This window comes from Sciurus carolinensis, chromosome 3 (genome assembly GCF_902686445.1).
Source record: "Sciurus carolinensis chromosome 3, mSciCar1.2, whole genome shotgun sequence".
Lineage (NCBI taxonomy): Eukaryota > Metazoa > Chordata > Mammalia > Rodentia > Sciuridae > Sciurus > Sciurus carolinensis.
In genome coordinates this window covers 101,889,124-101,895,123 of record NC_062215.1, presented here as the reverse complement: position 1 = coordinate 101,895,123, position 6,000 = coordinate 101,889,124, and positions in this window count along the sequence as shown.

The following is a 6,000-nucleotide window of genomic DNA, read 5'->3' as shown; positions in this document are numbered from 1 at the left end:
ATATCTAAAATGTAACATAGATGACTAGAGTCCAGTTCATTTTAGCAACATGCTTTCAGATAGTTTTACAAAAATAAGATATAAAAGAATTAATATTCGAAATAAGTCTTTGACAACACTCTTTGGGATTCATAAAGACAATTTCCTTCCAATTTTCATTTACATTTTCTCACAAAACATTTGAAGAACAGATTAATAGTATGGAAATCATTCATTATCTTTTCCCCTTTGGATAAGTGATGTCTTTTTTGGAGGAGTGGTATATTTCTACTCATGGGAGCTGAGAGATCATAATTCCTAAACTGAGATCTTTCTTTTAATAAATCACTCAATATATAGTTAAAATATTTATTGTATACCTTATTTAAAAATATTTCATCCTCTAAAATTTCAAAAGGACAAAAGGCAAGTCTTTGCATTCCAAAAAGAATTCATTTGAAATTAAAAGGTCCCCAAATATATTAAATATGTGTATATGTCTTAGTTTCAGTTTTATAAAAATATAGATCATAAGTTCCAAAAACTGAATTTCAGCAACATTTTATTTTGTTTGTTTTTTTCTCTCTCTCTTCCTTTGTCTTTGTTTGTTCCCTCTCTCTTCCCCTCTTTCTAATTGATAAATAGTCTGTTGATATTGAAAAATGCATTCTGAATTCAAGATACCATTCAAGGTCTATAAATCCTCCAAATTTTATTTTCTACCTGTATCTATTATTTTTCCAGTCACCACTGCTAAAGGATAACAATCCTTCAAAATTATTGCTCCAATAGTCTAAGAAAATTGACTTTTTTAGTGCTCATATAGGAAATAATACTGGCAGTTCTGTACCTCCAAAGGAGGAAAACATAAGGACTTGCTGTGATACTTGTATAAAAACAATGGATTTCAGCATTAATGCAGGGCTTGTCATTCATTGCTTATTCACAAAAACAAATTATTTCTATTGAATTTGAATGAACTACTTGCACTTGCAGAAATGAAAAGTCACCAGCATGCATGCTTCATTCCTAAAGGGTCTTTTGGAAAGCTGGTTCAGACAAAACATAGGGATGGAGTCCCCAGCTTTTGGAGGACAGCTGTTTTATTGGCATAGGGGAGGGCATGGCAGGATTGTGTAATAACATTTAAGAAAGAATTAAGCTTGATTAGGCAGATCTTGAAGAAATCAATCCAACAGAGTGTTGACCTTGAGGATTTGGATACTCTGAATTTTTCCCCTCAATTTTCAACAATATTTGTGGATACATGTTCAAATTGAGAATAAGATTCTCATTACATAATATGAGACAGGAAAAAATGGAGTGCAAAAAAAAAAATTGATCCATCCTAGGATATTTGGGGGGTGGATATCCAACCTCTAAAATTGACTTTGAGCAGATTAGCTGTGGAAAAACTAATCTAAAACCAAGTTTGAAGAATTCGAAGGTGGTTCACAGTTCCTTAATCCCTGTTCTAAATAATCTATATTCCTGAACCATCTTCTCCTGTTAAGAGAAGGGAGAATCTGTGCTTATGATGGAATGCCAATCTTGTGATTTTGTTATTTTATATGCAAAGGGAAGGAAGTATGAAGTGTAATCAAGACCCCAAATTGGCTATTTTTATTTAATCAAAAGGGAGTTTATACTTAGTAGACATAAGTTAATAAGGTGAGCAATTAAAAGAGTCTGGAGGTGGTAGAGCTCTCTCTCCTGCTGATTTTAAAAAAGCAAGAGGTTGTGGGTTCTACAGGTAAAAGAAAATGGATTCTGGAAAGAACCACATGACCTTGAACATGCAATTTTCAGATGAAATTGCAGCCCCAGCAATACCATGATCCTCATGAAAGCCTGAGCAGAAACTTTATGTAGGCTGTGCCAAGATTCCAGATCCAGAGAGATGGTAAGATAAGTTGTTGTTTCCAATACTTACATTTTTGGTAATTTGTTATGCAGCAATAGCAGACTAATACAGTAGGAGATAACTTATATGTCCATGTACAACAAATCAAATTCTTAGAAAATTTTAATCTCAGAGGTAATCTGAAAATACTGTTTTTGTGACTCAAATGGCCTGTCCACATTGGAAGTAACCACATCTTATTTTTCATCCTGAACTTTTACTTTTTAAAAAAATGTCTAAATTTTTCAAATAATTTCGAAATGCTATTGTCAAAAAGTAATGAAAATTGTTTTACATTTTTCCAAGTAATCAGTGTCTAGTTCTTTTGCTTTTTACATAGCATTACATTTTTATCAGAGTAATATGTGTACTGAATTAAGAATCCAGTTAGTTGCATATGTTAACTATCAATTTAAGTATTGATTTACTACTATGAAAATAAAAAAGTCAGTTTCCTCAAAGTATGTGATTCCTCATCCCAACATATAAGCAGATGTACTTGCTTTTATTCTTTACTACTTTTTGATTGAAGCAATTTCATATTAGAATGGAAATATTAGGCACAAATGAACCAGATAATTAATTATAATTATTATTCTTATGACTTGCTTGTGATAGAGTTAAACATGACCTCATTTTTTCCTTTCAAAATTAATTTTTTATGTATCTATTTCTAATTCATCCTTAAACTTTATGGAAAAAAATGTATATTAGGCATTTCAATGTATTGGTTATTCCATCTGGAACTCTGCAACCTCCTCTCCAATCTGGTCTGGTTTCTCTACTGGCCTGCAGGCAGTTGTTGTTCTAGCACTTTTCTTCCTCAATATCCTGGGAATTCCCTTTACTTTTCTCTTTCTCAGTCAGTGTCTACTTCCTGATACCTCTGGCTTCCTCTTTCCTGGGTTATTTCCTCATTACCCAGAAGCACAATCTCTAGTAGCACTTAAGGCATAGTATGTGGAGAGATTAAAAATATTTTCAACTGAAAATATTTATTTACTATCTGCAACTATTTTCTAATTTTACACAAGTTGTTTTAGTCTGTTTTTTCACTACAGTGACCAAAGAACCTGAGAAGAACAATTTCAGGATGAAAAGTTTATTTGGGGACTCATGGTTTCAGAGGTCTCAGTTCATAGAAGACTGGCTCCATTCCTCTAGGCTCAAGGTGAGCCAGAATATCAAGGCAAAAAGTGTGGCAGAAGAAAGAAGTTTAGGATATCGCGCCAGGAAGTAGAGAGAGAAAGCTCAGCTCAGCTCACAAACTATAAATCCAATATAAATCCCCCAGGGATCCACCTCCTTTAGCCATACCCTACTTATTAATCCCTATCAGTGATTAATTCACTGATTGGGTTAAAGTTCTCATAGCCCAATCATTTCACCTCTAAACCTTCTTGTGTTGTCTCACACATGAGCATTTGGGGGATACCTAATATTTAAATATAACACAGTTTCATTAAATTTTCTTGGAACTGAATTTTAACCTAGAAATCATTTTCTTTCAAATTTTAAAAAGAATTTGTCTATTTTTTTCCTCAATTTCTAATATCTCTTTCTCATTCTCAATTTTTTTCTAGTGATTCTTCTATTCCTGGCATTGTAGTATTTGGAAATCTTATACCTTTATATGAATTTTTTAAATTCATTATTCTAAAAACCCAGGAGCCTATTAATATAAAAATCTGTTCATTTTCATCTGGAAAACATTCTTGTATTATTTGTTTAACAAGTTTCCTCTTCTGTTTTTTTTCTTTTCTTCCCTTTGAGAACTAACAGTATTCAAAAATTGTACTTTAGAGTTTATCATTCTTAATTTTCATCTCTAATTTTCCTTCTTTATCTTGTCCTACTTTTAAGGCTTGTACTCATCTTTGTTTTCCAAGTTTCCCATGAACTTTTTAAGTTAGCATATTTTTAATTACAAAGATCTTTTTCTTGTTTCTCACATACTGCTGTTTCATGGATGTAATGCCTTATTTTATATGCCTAGAATATTAATTAATTTTTAAAGGTTTTCCTACTCTCTACATTGCTTCAATTTCTTTCAGATTTTTTCTTTGTTGTTTTGGTCATTGCCTTTTATGTGAGTTTTTCTGATGATAATTATTGATTCCTGATTGTTGATTGACATGTAAAGCTAATGGTCTTTACCCAGAGCAACCTGGTGGGGATGAGGCCCTTACAGGGAGATCCTCAACTGTCAGCATCACTCACCATCCTGCAAGTCTTAGCGTTGGGTCTGCAGACTTTAGTCATCCAATCTCATATCAGAGATTAGGAACCTGGTTGCTAGCATCCTGAAAATTGAATAGAAGAAGACAGCTTGAGTGTCTCCATTTAGAAAGTTATTTTTCTGTAATTCCCTGATTCTAATATGGCACATCAGACTAACTCTCAGGATCCCTGATGTACCACACTTTAGCTTGTCTATTTAAATTCTTCTGTCTTCTTTGCATTGTGGAAGGAGTGATCAACTGACAGGACATGGTAATTGAGGGGATCCAGGCATTTATTTTCTCTTTTAGTAGACTTTCAAACTTTCTTCCCACAGTGAGCCCCACCTGTCCTTCTGCTTTTGCAGGTAGTACAGTTCTCAAATTCATAAATCTTTACAGGTTTTTTTGCACTGGAAAACCTTTATTTTGATGATGGGGCACATCTTTCCTCTCTGAGGTTTCCTTTGTTATCTTCAGTCCTTCGAAGTTGTTTACCTCTTAATATCTGTTTCCTCAATTCTAATTCCTAAGGTGATTCCCATCTGCTATTCTTGCCTTCCTCATGTTCTTGCTGGTCTTCCTTATGGGCTTATTATTCAGTGACATGATTGTAATTGGCTCTCTGAGGAAAAAATAAGAAAGAAAAAACTCTGATTTACAGTTTTTGCCAATATCAATGGTGTAAACACTCCTATTATGACTATGTTCAAGTTACCAATAGTTCAACAATGGTATGCAAGAGTCTGGAATATTTCACAGTTGTCTTCAGAAGACAGTGTCATAGAGTATGACTTGCCTACTAACCTGAAGCAGCTGCAGGAGTTCTCAGGCATCTATCCTCACAGGAGGATTCTCAGTTAAATTGCAGAGAGTAGTAGACAGGAGTTTATTAGAAAGGTGGAGATGTTTAGGTCAGACTGAATGGGTCACCATTGACCTTACAGAGTTTAAGTTTTTTTAAAGACTGAACTTGGAAGCCTTCCCCCTCTGAAATTGCAAGATGCAGATACTGGACCCAAGAAGTCTCACTCCCTTTGACATAAGACTCCAGGGACTCAGAAGGAGTCCTAATGCCTCCCTTTACCCTTTTAAAATCTCTCTTCCTTTGAAAGCTTTTGGAAATAGAACTTTTGAAATAGTGAAGTTTTATTCTAACTTTCCCCAAAGTTATTTTTGAATAAAACCCATTTTTCTACCCACTTGACTTTGGATAACTCTATAGCAGGGAGCACTGTGCCTTAGCTTCCTTGCTCCTTGACTGGTGATAAAGCTTCCTGGTAACTGTTTTGTTCTTCCTGCTTAAATAAAGTTCTCTATTCCCCAGTCCTGTGACCTATGGACTCTCACTGGTGCACCTGTCTGATTTCCTTCCTGTAAGTTATGGCCCTTCTGTTATTCTCGACCCAATTGTTGAAGGCTGACTAATCTATCTTACAATCAGAGCTGGCTCCAACCCAGCACGATTGATGCCCTCTCAACTTTACTGTCTCTTCAGTAGGGCTTTGGAGATGGTTAAGGTAAATCACAAGTTCATCCCACCATACATAATTGGGAGTCTTAATTTCTTACTTACCTAGTTTGTATAAACATAAGCAATGTGACTAGGAAAAATAGTCACTTGAGTGGAATAAATTTTTAAAAATGGAAGTAATCTGGAACATACATATAGGTCTTTGCCTTAAACTATGATGAATTTTTTTTCCTCCTTCAACTTCACTGTCTTAATCTGCCTTTAAGTTAACAGAGCTTCTATCCTCTCATTCTTTCTCTTCCTTGCAAATCTAAGCACATCCATTTAAAGATGATGAGATTTAAAAGAAACAAAATAAAGTTCACCTCCTTTAAAAATAATCCTTAAACTAAGAAAGTATACTGAGGAGGATTTGTTTTAAAATG